The sequence below is a fragment of the Macaca thibetana genome, chromosome 6 (assembly GCF_024542745.1).
Source record: "Macaca thibetana thibetana isolate TM-01 chromosome 6, ASM2454274v1, whole genome shotgun sequence".
NCBI lineage: Eukaryota > Metazoa > Chordata > Mammalia > Primates > Cercopithecidae > Macaca > Macaca thibetana.
The window spans coordinates 131,672,147-131,687,046 of NC_065583.1; positions in this window are offsets into that span (position 1 = coordinate 131,672,147).

The following is a 14,900-nucleotide window of genomic DNA, read 5'->3' on the forward strand; positions in this document are numbered from 1 at the left end:
TAAGGGCCTTAATGGAAAAAGGAGACAACAGATTGATAATATAAGCAAAGAGATGGAAAATCTAAGAAATAATCAAAAGGAAATGCTAGAAATCAAAACTATTATAACAGAAGTGATGAATGCTTTCAATCAACTCACCAATAAAATGAACATCACTGACGAGTAGGTGAAGATATGTCAATAGAAACTTCTCAAACTGAAATACAAAGAGAAAAAAAGAATGAAAAAAATAAGTAGAAGAAAACATCAAATAACTGCAGGACAATCTGAAAAAGTATAGCACAAACAAAGTTGGGATCCCAGAAGGAAATGTAAGAGAACACAGCAGAAGAAATATTTGAAGTAATAATGACAGAAAGCTTTCAGAAATTCATGACAAATTCCAAACCACAGATTCAAGAAGTGGAGAGAACATTAAGCAGGGTAAGTACGAAAAACAAATGGTTATATACAGAAATATTTATAGAAACGTATGTCTACATGGATTAGGTTACACACATATGTCCCCTTGAGAACATAACAACAAGCACACTCCAGAAGTCTCAAGCACACCTAGTACACAAATCTTGGTTTCTAATACCATTCCACAGTAAAAGTAACAAGGGTTCTTTGGAGAAATAGGTGATTCTAGGCCTGATGCAAGAAATTTACACAATGAGCCTGGAACAACATCTAGCTTCAAAAATTAGAAAAGTCTCCCCCTTCCCCCGACAACAACAACAACAAAAATCCCTTCAATGATGAGGGTTTGCTAAAGACATACAGGAGCCAACTGAAAGCATACCCAATGGCCAAAGCTGTAACAAGTTGAGCAACAAAATAAATGACATTGTATAGGATTTTAATAGAAAATAGAAAATAAATAACTGTGATTGTATACCAATAAAAATAAATGATGACTAAAGAAATCAATGGGGAAGAAATAGAAAATTTCCCTGTGCAGAAGAATTCTAACTTCTGTAAGTTTTTCTCTCATAGAATGATGGGTATAAATTCCCACTCCTTAAATGTGGGCTTCACACAATGACTACTTCTTCTCCCTTTCCATACTCTAGTCTTTGGAAGACTTCTATTCTTTGGTAGACTTGTGGATTTTTGGTAGAGGTCTTCCAAAGAGTAGAGCATGGAAAGGGAGAAGAAAAGTAGTAACTTTTCAGTTGAGGGGACTAACATCAACCTAAGTGATCAAGATTAGTATCCACTATGATAAATCATATTTAGGATATAATGTAATGAGAATAACGCTTTATCTCTGTGGTCTTTCTTCCAGCCTATGTATAACAAAACCACCAAATAAATGTCAGTTGAGGAATGTTTTACAAAATACCTGACCAACACCCCTCAAAACTGCCAATGTCATCCAAAAAAAGGAAAGACTGAAAAATTGTCACAGCCAAGAGGAACCTAAGCAGAAGTGACAACTAAATGTAGTGTGGCATCCTGGATTGGATTCTGGAACAGAAAAAGGCCATTAGGAAGAAAAAAATGAGGAAATCTGAGGAAGTGTGAACTTTTAATCCCAATGAATCAGTATCTATTTATTAATGATGTCAGACGCACCATACTAATGTAATTACGAATAAGAAAGCAAGTGTGGAGTATATGGGATCTGTCAGCGCTATCTTTGCAATAATTCCCTATATCTAAAACTTTTCTAAGATAAAAAAGTTTGTGCTTAAAAATGATATAGGAAAAATTTAAAAATCACTTTATTTGATTATGGTTTCCCACTCTTAAATAATTAAGTCCTAGTTTTGAAAGGGGGAAAATTCATTATCACTTTTGTATTCATAGAAATCCTTCCTGCTTCCACACCGTTTTAACTTTCCTCACCTTGTCTTTCCTTTACTCATATATTCATTCCACAGATCAACAGGTCTATTCTACACTGATCTATTTACAGGTGGCTTGATTTTCAGTGTGCTTTCAAACAGCCAATGTAGACTGGTTAGCATTAGATTCTCATTCTGAAAGAGTTGCAGTGTGGTGTTCCAAGATTGAATTAGAGGCAATCACCAAAGCTTTGGGTGAATAAGAGAAAAAAAGGAAAGTAAAACAAAACACAAAACTGCCAGTTTCTGAGGATGCAAGAAAGACAAGCATAGGATTCAGATATGGAGAAAAAAGTAGTTTACCAATCATAGAATTTACTTGATTCAAATTTACTTGATTTGACAAAATAAGCAGGGTTACACCTCTTCAACATTGCTGATCAGAAAAAGTTTAAAAACAATAGTTTATATTTGTCCTTTATGATTAAAGACACTATAAATAGCTATAATTTATAAAATATTTTATAATAGTCTAAATCATTTCTGTACATCCACTATTTATATAAAATCATGACAGGACACTTCTGAGCAATAAGCCAGCATTATTCTTTGAACACCAACAGAAAATTGGATAGGCTCTGAGTAAGATAGAACTAGGATAGAACAGGGAGTCAGCCTGGGGAATAGCCAGTCACATCAACTCTAATGTCCGAGGCTCAACAATAATGTGTAATGAGGGATTCAGTGGCCAGAGTTTGGAAAGATACAAACTAGGCAACAAAGTTGGTACACAAGTGACCTCTATGTGGGTACTCTGTGCAAGAGACTTGTGGATTTGAAAACTGCATTTCATAATATTTTTAATTGGTCACTAAATGAAATTTCTATTCTCCATTTATATTATGACAATGTGAACACTGTAATATCCATTGTGTATATATGTTTTTATTAATAGAAAAGCAACATAAGAGAAAGAAAAATGTAAATATATGTTTTTTATATACAGGATATTTCTGTGATATATTTCTTACACATTTGAGGTTAAAAAGAGATGTGTGTAAAAGCAAATTTAACATTGTATGTAGTCAATTTATATGATTTTTATATGTATCTGTGCATTTTTTGTTACTGTCACTTTTGTTAACTTTTAGTTATTGTCACTAAATCAATTAACTTTTCCTGGTAGAAAGTGAACACCTAATTGTTTTTATTTAAACAAAAAATATTAAAGCAAAATTTTTAAAGCATAATTTTAAACAAACACTGAAAAAGTTTATCACTGCATGAAGTATCCAAATGGTTTTATTGTAATAAAGGGAATTCAAATTTTAGAAAGATATGCCATTTCTCTTTAAATAATTTATATTATTTATTAACATTTTTAAAAATTCCCAGAAGTTTTTTTTTATAATCTTATTTGGTGATGATCCTCATTAGCTACCAGTTATATGTGTGGTCCTACATTTTTATTTTCTCTGCTATGGTTGCCTCAAGACCTACCCTCAAATGAACACTGATTTTTCCTTCTGTTTCTTAATGTGGAATTACTAGAATGTTTCTATATATTAAATGTTTTCCATTATTTACACATAAATCCTACTTTTTACTCTCATACTCTTTTCCAACTATTCATTACTTCAATAATTTATTCTAATCAGTTTTTTAATTCTATAGAATTTTCAATATTCAGTTAGCTTATATTTCTTTTTTAAAATAGTGTTTTCCATTAACACAATGATATAACAATCTCTCTACTTTGAAATACTGCATCTATTTTTTTGTATTCTTTCCTTTTTATTTGTCATCTTTGTCTCTTTTTACATTTGTTGTATTTCGTTTGTTTCTATAAGACTAGGTTCAGTAAACTAGTGGTAACAAAGACAAGTCCTCCATTGAATTTTCCTTCTTTTTCTACTCCAGTTAGACTCATCTTATGTGTCATCAAATTCCACCATCTTAGTGAAAAAAGTTGCAGCCAATTTTTACAGAACCTCTCTTCACAAGGTCACTCAAAGAGAAACAGATCTTAAGGAATGTAGAAAAAAATAGTGTTTGAATAATTTAATTGGATTTGTCATTTTAACTCATTTAGAGAAATACTTAACTTATTAAAAGTCAAGCAAATGTCAAGTCACATTTGTGCCTAAATAGATCTGTTACTGTATTGTACAGTAGTAATTTTGTAGGCTTTATATGGACACTGCCAGAGAAAATTTCCCCACTGTTCAGAATAGAGACTGTTATTTTTCTCACTCCATTGATATCAGAATCTTGCTTATGGAGATTTATGTGGGCTGTATATTTTGTAAGCATATGTAACTATAATCCTGGCTAGCTTTCTTGCTGTGAACACCGCTAGAATTGAGAATTTTAGTAATCTCATCATAAATCATTCCAACTGTTAAACATCCAGAGACAGTAATAAAAAATAAAATCTATTCATAAGAAAAGTCTGAGTTCTACCTCCACATACCCAATATGTACACCCACTTGGAACCACAGTTTATTGATCTTTTCACAATAATTGTTTTCATAAAATTATAGAACTTAGATTTAAAGAAGATATTAAAGGTATTTGTTCATCAACCCATTTTGTAATAGCTGTAATATTATTTTTATGAAAGACATCAAATGCAATGTATATCTTCCTGATGTATATGTCACTGTTTAAAAACATTATTAATCATCTTTTGGCCACAAATAGTTAATTCTAAACACTTCATAATATTTCACTTATCTCAAGTCGGTTGTTATGACCCCCATGGAGCATATAGTCATACAATTAATCATTCATTACACATAAGTTAAATCACAGAATAATTCATATATTTTTCACAGATGGTATCTTTTGTCTATATGTAAAATAATGATTTCAAAAATACTTTCATAAGACAAAACTAATCAAAGACATTACTATATCTATTTATGATTCTTTTAAATATTTTACCAAAAGTAAATGGGGCACAATTATAGATCTTCTCAATTTCATTCCAGTGCAATATGAAGCATAAATTTTATTTATCAAATGGTATCCTCCTAGTTCGATTACACATATCCAGAATTAATTGTTTTGCCCTTCAGTTTTCATTCTTTAATTTATTTAATTATTTTATTGGTTTTGTAGAGATATATTTGAAAGTCTTTTTTATTTCAAGGTTTGCTTTCAAAACAATTGTAATTCTCAAAAAGCTTCAAAACACAAATCTTTGGGATGATAGTATTTGACTTCCATAATTAAAAATTCTCAACTGATTTTGAAGAAATTATAACCAAATTTCAAGAGCTCACAGTGATGTTTAATACTTTGTAGGATCCTCAGATTCATTCAGAAAATAGGTTTCAAAATTGTAAAGTTCTGATTAATAATGGAAAAAACATACAAACTGCTTTCACAATTTTTTTTGTGTGTTCTACATCAGCATTTTGACAAATGTTGCAGCTTATTAATATTCACGTAGTCATTTATATATGTTCACAATGAAAGCTTCTATATTTTTATAGTTTTAAAAAGTGATATTTTTAGAGCAGTTTTAGATTTAAAGAAATGCGAGGAACAAAATACAGAGAGGTCTCATGTGGGCCTAACCTAATTTCCCCTATTACTATCATCTTACATTAGTATGGTACATTTGGTACAAATAATAAACAAATATTGATACATTATAATTAACTAAATTCCCTACTTTTTTCTATTTCCTCAGTTTTATCCTGCTGTTCTTTTTCTGTTCCAGGATCTTATTCAGGATGCCACATTGAATTTAGTTGTCATATTTCCTCAGGCTCCTTCTGCCTATGACATTTTCTCAGACCGTCCTTCTTTTTTTGATTGATGACTTTGACGATTTTGAGTGCTAGTCAGGTATTTTGTAGAATGCTACTCAGTTTTGATTTGTCTGATGTTTTTCTTATGATTACTCTGGAGTTATGTGTTTCTGGGGAGGAAACTCACTGCTAAATTCAAGGTCACTTAGTTTTGTGTTTACACGCTTTCTTCAAGAAGTTTTATAGTTTTGGGTTTTGTACTTAGAACAATAATACATTTTTCGTTAATTTTTGAGAAAGGATAGATAGATAGATAGATAGATAGATAGATAGATAGATAGATAGATAGAAAGATACATCCCTCCCTATCCCCTCCCTCCCACACTCCCACCTACAGGTGTTCAATTTTTCCAGCACTATTTGTTCAAAAGATTTTGCTCCTCTGTCAAAAAATCAGTTACCTACCATTATGGTCACCTATTTATGTGCTCTCTATTCTGTCACTCTAATCAATATGTCTGTTATTTTGTCAATGCCTTGCTATCTTGATTACTGTAGCTTTATATTAAGTATAAACACAGTATAAATACTGTAGCTTTATGGTAAATATAGATAGGTAATGTGAGCCCTCCAACTTGGTTCTTTTTTTACTATTGTCTAGGCTTTTCTAGGTTGTTTGTCTTTCCATATAACACTTATAATAAGTTTGACACTATCTACAAAATAGCATCCTGGGATTCTAACTGAGACTGCATTGAATCTATAGCTCAACTTGGTAAGAATTAACATCTTTACAAAATTGGGTCTTCCAATTCTTGGTGTCCATTTATTTCAATCTCCTTTGATGTCTTTGACAAGGTTTTCATAGTTTTCTATCAGGGGAAACCCCACCCCTGATATTCAACATGGGTTCTTTTCTATTTCCCTAAGCATTGGCTGGTCTGAAAAATAAAGGGAAAGAGTACGAAAGAGAGAAATTTTAAAGCTGGGTGTCCCGGGGAGACATCGCATGTCGGCAGGTTCCATGATGCTCCCTGAGCCATAAAACCAGCAAGTTTTTATTAGCAATTTTCAAAAGGAGAGGGAGTGTATGAACAGAGTGTGGGTCACAGAGATCACATGCTTCACAGGTAATAAAATATCACAAAGCAAATGGAGGCAGGGTGAGATCACAGGACCACAGGACGGGGCGAAATTAAAATTGCTAATGAAGTTTCAGGCACACATTGTCATTAATAACATCTTATCAGGAGACAGGGTTTGAGAGCAGACAACCAGTCTGACCAAAATTTATTAGGCAGGAATTTCCTCATCCTAATAAGCCTGGGAACACTACAGGAGACCAGGGCTTATTTCATCCCTTTGTCTTCAACCGTAAAAGACAGCTGCCCCTAAAGGAGCCCTTTGAGGGGCCTACCCTCAGTGGCACATTCTCTTTCTCAGGGATGTTCCTTGCTGAGAAAAAGAATTCAGTGATAGTTCTCCTATTTGCTTTTGAAAGAAGGTAAATATGGCTCTGTTCCACCCGGCTCACTGGCAGTCAGAGTTTAAGGTTATCTCCCTTCTTCCCTGAAGATTGCTGTTATCCTGTTCTTTTTTCAAGGTGCCCAGATTTCATATTGTTCAAACACACATACTCTACAAACAAATATTGTGTGCAGTTGACACAATCATCACAGGATCCTGAGCTGACATACATCCTCCTCAGCTTACGAAGATGACGGGATTAAGAGATTAAAGACAAGCATAGGAAATCACAAGGCTATTGATTGGGGAAGTGATAAGTGTCCATGAAATCTTCACAATTTATGTTCAGAGATTGCAGTAAAGACAGGCACAAGAAATTATAAAAGTATTAATTTGGAGAACTAATAAATGTCCATGAAATCTTCACAATTTATGTTCTTCTGCCCTGGCTTCCCGCAACAGTTTTCTACATCTGGGCTCTCTACATATTTTGTTAATTTTTTTCCTAGGTATTTTATTCTATTGAATGCTATGGCAAATAATATAATTTCTTAATTTTATATTTTAATTGGACATTGCTTGTATATAAAGAAGCATTGACTTCTCTATATCACCTTGTATCCTACAAGCTTATAAGACATGCCTATTTGAAATTTTTTACTTCAATAATCATATCATTTGTGAACAAAGTTTTACTTCTTTCTTCTTCATCTATTTATATATCATTTATTTGTTGTCTTGTTGCACTAGTAAGGACTTCCAATATGATACTGAATAGGAGTGGTGAGATAAGACATCCTGCCTTATTCTCGATCATGGCATCCAGTTCCTCAGGATCAAGTATGGTGTTAGCTTTAAGATTTTTTGTAGATATTCTTTATCAAATTTAGAAAGATTTCTATTTCTAGTTTGCTAAGATTTTTAACATGTACGTGTTTTGGATTTTGTTCAATACTTCTTCTGTATTGATATGATAGATAAATTTTCTTCTTTTGCTTTTTGGTTTGGTGCAAAATACCAATTCATTTTCAAATATCAAATTAGCCTTGTGTATTCTGAACAAATTGTACTTTGTCATGGTGTATAATTCTTTCCATATATTGTTGGATTTTATTTGCTAATATTTTGTTGAGATTTTTCACATCTATATTCAAAAGAAATATTGACCCAAACTTTTCCTTTCTTGTAATTCTTATACCTAATTTTGATATTTAGATAATGATGGTCTTATATAATGAGTTTAGGGAGTGTTCCCTCTCATCCTATGTTCTGAAATACATTGTGGAAAATGTGTATCATTTCTTCCTTAAATGTTTGTTAGAATTCACCATTGGGCCTGAGGATTTGTTTTTGTTTTTGTTTGAAGATTATTAATTTTTAATTTATTTAGTCAATACATACAGGGCAATTAAAATTATCCTTTTCCCATTGTATGAGTTTGAGTTGCTTGTATCTTTCCAAGAATTGGTCCCTTTCATCTACATTATTAAATTTAGGGGCACAGAGTTATTCAAAGTCTTCCTTTATCATCCTTTTAATGTCTATGGAATCAGTTTTGATAGCCCCTCTTTTATTCCTGGTATGGCATTTTGTGTCTTTTGTCTTGGTTATTCTTGATTGAAGTTTATCAGCTTTACTAATCTTTTCAAAAAATCAGCATTTAGCTTCATTTACTTCTATGCTATTTTCTGTTTTCAATTTCATTGATTTCACCTCTAATTGTCATTTCTTCCTTATGCTCAATTTAGGCTTACATTGTTCTTCTTACTCTAGGTTCATAAACCTAAAATCTTGAGGTGTTGATTTTAGATATTTTCTAGTATGTTAATTAAACACTAGAAATGTCCCTCTCTACTGACTGTTTTTACTGCATACCACGTGTTTTGATAAGTTGCATTTTACTTTTATTTAGAATAAATTTTTTTAACTTCTCTTGAGCACTCTTTTTGATCATTTTGCTCATTAGAATTATATTTTAAGTTATCAAATATTTATAATATCCAGTTATGTTTCCGTTATTGATTTTTAGGTTAATTCCATTGTGACCTGAGAATATACTTTCTATGGTATCTATTCTTTAAAATTTGTTAAAGTGTTTTTATGAACCAAACTTTGGTTTTTCTTGGTGAATGTTTCATATTATATTTAGAAGAATATGTATTTTGTGGTTGGAGGAATATTCTATAAATGTCAGTTAAATCAAGTTGATTGATTTTGCTGTTCATGTCAACTATATATATCCTTACAAATTTTCTGCCTGCTTGATCTATCAGTTACTAAATCAGAGGTTTTGGCATTTCCAGCTGTAACACTGGATTTGTCTATTTCTCCTTTCAGTTCTGTCAGTTTTTGTCTCACATTTGAGGATCTCTTGTTAGAAACATTTACGCTGAGAATTGTTATATCTCCTTAAAAAATTTATTCCTTTATCATTAGATAATGCCCATCTTTATCACTGATAATCTTCCTGTTCCAAAGTCCAGTTTGTCTGAAATTAATATAGCTTTTTCTTTAATATATTCTGATAATCTCTCTTTTAATTGGCACATTTAGATAATTCAAATTTAAAGTGATTACTGATATAACTTCATTACATTTCTATCACCAGAGAATAGAACCAATAAGATACACACACATACACACACAAACATACACAAAAATATTTATTATAAGGTTTGGTTCAAGTGATTATGAAGACTGACAAGTATCAATAACCACAGAGTGAACTGGCAAGGCAAAGACCCAGGAGAGCTGATTGTGGAGTTCTAGTCAGAGTCCAAAGGCCTGAGGCCTAGGAAAGCTGATTCTGTAGCTTCCATCTGATGACTGGCAGGCTTGAGACCCACAAGGAGCTGAAGTTCCAGCTCTGGAACAAAGTCAGGGGAAAAGTTGATATCTCAATTCAAAGGCAGTAAGGCACGAAAGAATTCCCTCTTACTCAAGGGAGGGTTAGACTTTTGGATCTATTCAGGCCTTCAACTGAAGGAATTGGGCCCACCCATAAGAGGACTGACAATCAGCTTTACTCAGTCTACTGATTTCAATGCCAATTTTGTTCATTTTACCAAAATCATCATCACAGAAACACTGAGAATGTTTAATTTAATATCTAGAAACTCGATGACCCAGTCAAGTTGACATACGAAATTAACTATTATAATATTTATAAAGTTTAGGACATTTTCTATTTGTTGAATTTGTTTTTGTCCATACCCCCACTCTTTTTTTCTGTTTCGTGGTTTTAATTGACCATTTCATATTTCCATTTTATCTCCTAACTTAAAAAAAAAAAAAACACTGGTTTCTCTAGAGTTTGCAATATTCATTTATAACTAATCTAAGTCCACCTTCCAATAACACCATGATGCTTCATATCCAGTGGAAGTACCTTATGAGAGAGTAGTTCAAATCCTACTTCCTGTGCCTCATAAGTTTAGTTTATTCATCTAACCAATTCATATGCTATAATCAGTTAATACATTATTACTGTTATTAAACAGTTGATTTTTTAGGTCAATTAAAAATAAGAATAATAAAACATTTTATTTTGACTTCATTTATTTTTCTCCAGCACTTTTTCTTTCTCTATAGGGATTTGACTATCTGACCTATATCATTTGCCTCCTCTATGAGAAGCATATTTGGAAATATCTTATAGGGCAGGTCTGCTGGTAACAAATTCTTTCAGTGTTTGTTTTCTGAGAAAATCTACTTCACATTTAAAAGCTATTTCTGCTGGATATAGAATTCAAGTTTGGTGAGCTTCTTTTTTAACATGGTAAATATTTTACTTCATTCTTTTCTTGCTTGCATAGTTTTAGACAAAAATTATTATCTTGTTCCTCTATAAGGCATCTTTCCTTCACCCTGGTTCCTTTCAACATGTTTTCTTTCTCTTTGGTTTTCTGTGTTGTCAATAATATTTCTGGTGTAGATTTTTTGGTATTTATCATGCTTGATGTTGTTGTGTGTCCTTAATTTTTAAAATTACTCTGCCATTATCACTTCAAATATACATATATTTTTGGCTGTGTTCATTTCTATTTTTTTTTCTTGGATCTCAATTTTGCAATTGTTCATAGGCTACACTTTTTGGGATTGTCCCATGGTTCTTCAATATTTTCTTCTGTTTATCTCTTAATTCTTTTCTTTTTCCTTTTCTATTTTGGTTTTGGAAGTTTTCATGGACATATCTTTAAGCTTATTAACTCTTTCCACAGCCATATCCTATCTGATGGTGAGTTGATGAAAGGCATTCTTCATTTCTTCTGTTGTTTTTATGTCTAGCATTTCTTTTTGGTTTTCTTAGGGTTTCCATCTTTTTGCTTATATCACAAGTCTCTTTTGCTTGTTGTTTACTTTTTTCATTAGGCTTCTTAACATATCAATTATAGTTATATTAAATTCCTGCCTGATAATTCCAAAATGTAAGTCATACCTGAATCTGGTTCTAATCTTAGCTTTGTTTTTTCCAGACTGTTTTGTCTTGTCTTTTAGCTAGCCTTGTAAATTGTTATTGATATCCAGGGATGTTTTATCAAGTAATAGAAACTGTGGTAAATAGGCCTTTAGTTAGAATTTTATGTTAACATGAGTAGGAGTTGGGCTTTGTTGAAGTCTGCTATAAGTATAAATGCCTAAGGCTTCAACTACCTCCAATGTATTTGTATCTCTCCTCTAGACTTTCGGCTTCACTAAGCATCCCTCTTCTATAGATACTATACCTTGTAGCTGTTTTTACTATTATTCAGTGTTGTTATATTGTAGTTCTCTTGATGTGGTTGTGAGATGTTTGGAAGAAAATGTGCTCCATTATCGTTTGATTTAGTCTCAGTCTTTTAGTCTGTGTCCCTGCTGGACTGTGATCTTCACAAGAGTTTCTTATTCTCATTCCCTTAGGTGAGACAAGAATTCTAGAGGGGTGTAGAAGTGTTGTATCTGCCCTTCCTGAAGGTGGAATAAGATTCTGGCAAAATATTTCCCCTTTAGAGTAGGTTTGTTTTGTCTGGAATATTCTAACCTTATGCTAAAATTGTTACTCTCCCATCCCTCTGGTAGAGCCATGAAGGATTTTTCTTGACTCCACAGCATAAGGACCTGTTAGGTTATTGAATGTAAAACTCACAAACGTGTGGAGACCATCTAAGAACACATTCCTCATTGGCTTCTCATGCTAGTCCATAATTACCCTCCAGAAAATTGTTCAACATTTTTATTAAATGTTCTTACCAGTTTATGGCTCCAGCATCTTCTACTCCAGGTAAGTAGATTCTGACTCTGACTTTATTAGCCAGATTATACAGACTGAATGTATTCATCCAAAAGTCATATGTTGAAACTAAATTCCCAATATGATGTTATTTGATGGTGGGGTCCTAGGGGGGTGATTAGGTCATGAGAGTATAATTCTCATGAATGATATTCATGTCCTAATAAAAGAGATCTCCCTTCTCGCTTATACTGTGTGAGGACACAGAGAGAAGACAGCCTTCTATGAACCAGGAAGTGGGCCCTCACTGGACACCAAATATTCCTTTGTCTGGATCTTAGACTTTCCTGTCTCCAAAACTGTGAGAAATAATTTTTGTTTCTTATAAGCCACCTGCTTATGATATTTTGCTACATTAGCTCAAATAGACAAAAACATCAGTTTCTCCAGCGTTCAGTGGGACAATTTGTCCTGTCACCTCAGTTATCTGATGAGTTTAAAGGAAGCTGATTTTCAGTTTGCTTAACTATCTTCTTGTTGTAAGGATAGAGATAACAATTGCTAAGCTCTTTATATGTTAGAGCTGAAATCAGAGTCTCTATTTCCAGAATATTGAAATTTCTGGATACAATAAGAAATATGTGAGCATTCAACCAGCTTCAAATACATGTCTGTCTCAAAGTTTTGGGGTTTTAGTCTTCTTGGTTTTCTTTGTTTGTTTATTCTAAGATCATAGTTGCAATCATAATAGTACTCCAAATTTTCTATTTTTATTATTGTCAGAAAAAAATGTAGCTTCAATACTTAATATCTTAAATAAATTTATAATAGAATTCACAATAATATTGGATATTTTATCATTGACAGAATTAACCTCTAAAATCTCTATTCAATGAATTGTTGAATGATAAAAAATCAAACCATTACTAGAATTAGTTTTGAAGAATCTGATGTCACTGGTGTCAATGAAGAATTCATGAACTTCTTCTAACAGAGTCAACATACTAATTTCATTTTCATTTCTTTTTACATGTGCAAGACAATTTGGAATAAAAATGGAGCAAGAGTAATTTGGAAAACCTGGCATTTGATCTAAATGGAAAGTCATGCTTTACAGTATGATATGTAATGACAACATTTGATGCTGCACATATCAAACCATAATGTTCAATACAATCTATGAAAAAAAAATCAAGGACATTCAAATTTATCTCCCTATATTCATTACTTAATAGGGTTGCTCATCTTCTATTTCTCATGCACATCTTGGGTAGCTGTAACCTGTAGTTTATTTTGTTTTCAAATGATACTGCTGACTGCAACCTAATAACTGACCTCCCAGACCTCAACTTCACTGCTGGCAGGATCAGTGCACATTTAGCATTTCTCTGATCACAGTCTGAGTCCAAATGACTTAGCTTTTCTTAGGTACCTGTGTCCAAAAGCATTTAGTTTTGTTAGTGTAACATGCTATGTTTTGGAAAGGAAGATGTTGGTTATGTTATACGTAGAAAAGGCTGAGAAAAGATTCAAGTTATTTCTGATTATTGTTCAAATTAAACCACAGTGAGAATTCTGTTTAATGCAGAGGTCTCATACACTACCAAAAGAGACCATGATAGAAACCAGAAGTACAAAATGAGAAAAATAAGTTCATCAGGGTTTATTTTAATGCAATGAAGAATTGATTCAATGATAAATAAAAGAGGAATTGAGGCAATAGACCCAGGTAAAGAGGGGGATTCGTTTTTACCTCATCTGTGTTTGTTCTTTCTCCAAGCTAAACACTCTTAGTGGCTTGGCAATTCTTATACAAAATAGCTCATTTCAGCATCCTTTTCTTTTCTTCTGGTGAAATCCAGTTTGTGAGTAAACTTGTTAAAGCAGAATCATCAAAATGAAGCAATACACTGAGTGTTGTGTCACCTGAAGTAAGAAGAATGGGAAACAGCTCCCTTCCCTGCCATCTTTGCTCTAAATGAGAACATAATTATAGTAATGTGGCCTAAGTCCAAATCAAGTTTTGGATCATTCCAATTATCTTTTTCTGTGTAGAAACTACTCCAATGTTGAGTGCCTAAATACAACAATTTACAACAATTTATTATGATGTGTTCTGGTTCTAAAGATTGACAGACTCAACTGAACAGTTATTGCTTGGGGTATCAGATATGTTGTAACCAGGTGGCAGCTGAGGCTGGAGTCAGCTGGAGGCTTCTCCATTTACATGCCTCATGGCAGGCCTGTCTACTCATCTCTCTCTCAATGTGGCTGGTGTACACCCCTCACTGCATAGTGGTCCCAAGGCAGGCTGACTTCTATGGCAGGTTGCTTCTTCCAGAGTGAGCATTCCAAGAGAGCAATGAGAACCTGCAAGACTTTTTCTGACTAGCCCCAGTTGTCATCCCAATGTTACATTGACTACATTTTATCAGTTACAAATGAGTCATAGAGCCAGCCCAAATTCATATGGAAGAGATTTATATAAGTACTGGGAGTTATGGTTCATTGGGTATCCATCTTTGGGTAAATGTACTTAAAAAATAGTTTTGCTTTAGTTGGCATATCTAGAGTATAGTTTTAGTTTAGGCTAATCTATCCCCTAACTAAAATGTTTATTTTTCCAACATTATGTTATTAAAATTTGTTTTTTTCTTGGCCTTTAATATCCTCATTTCTTTCCTCCTCCT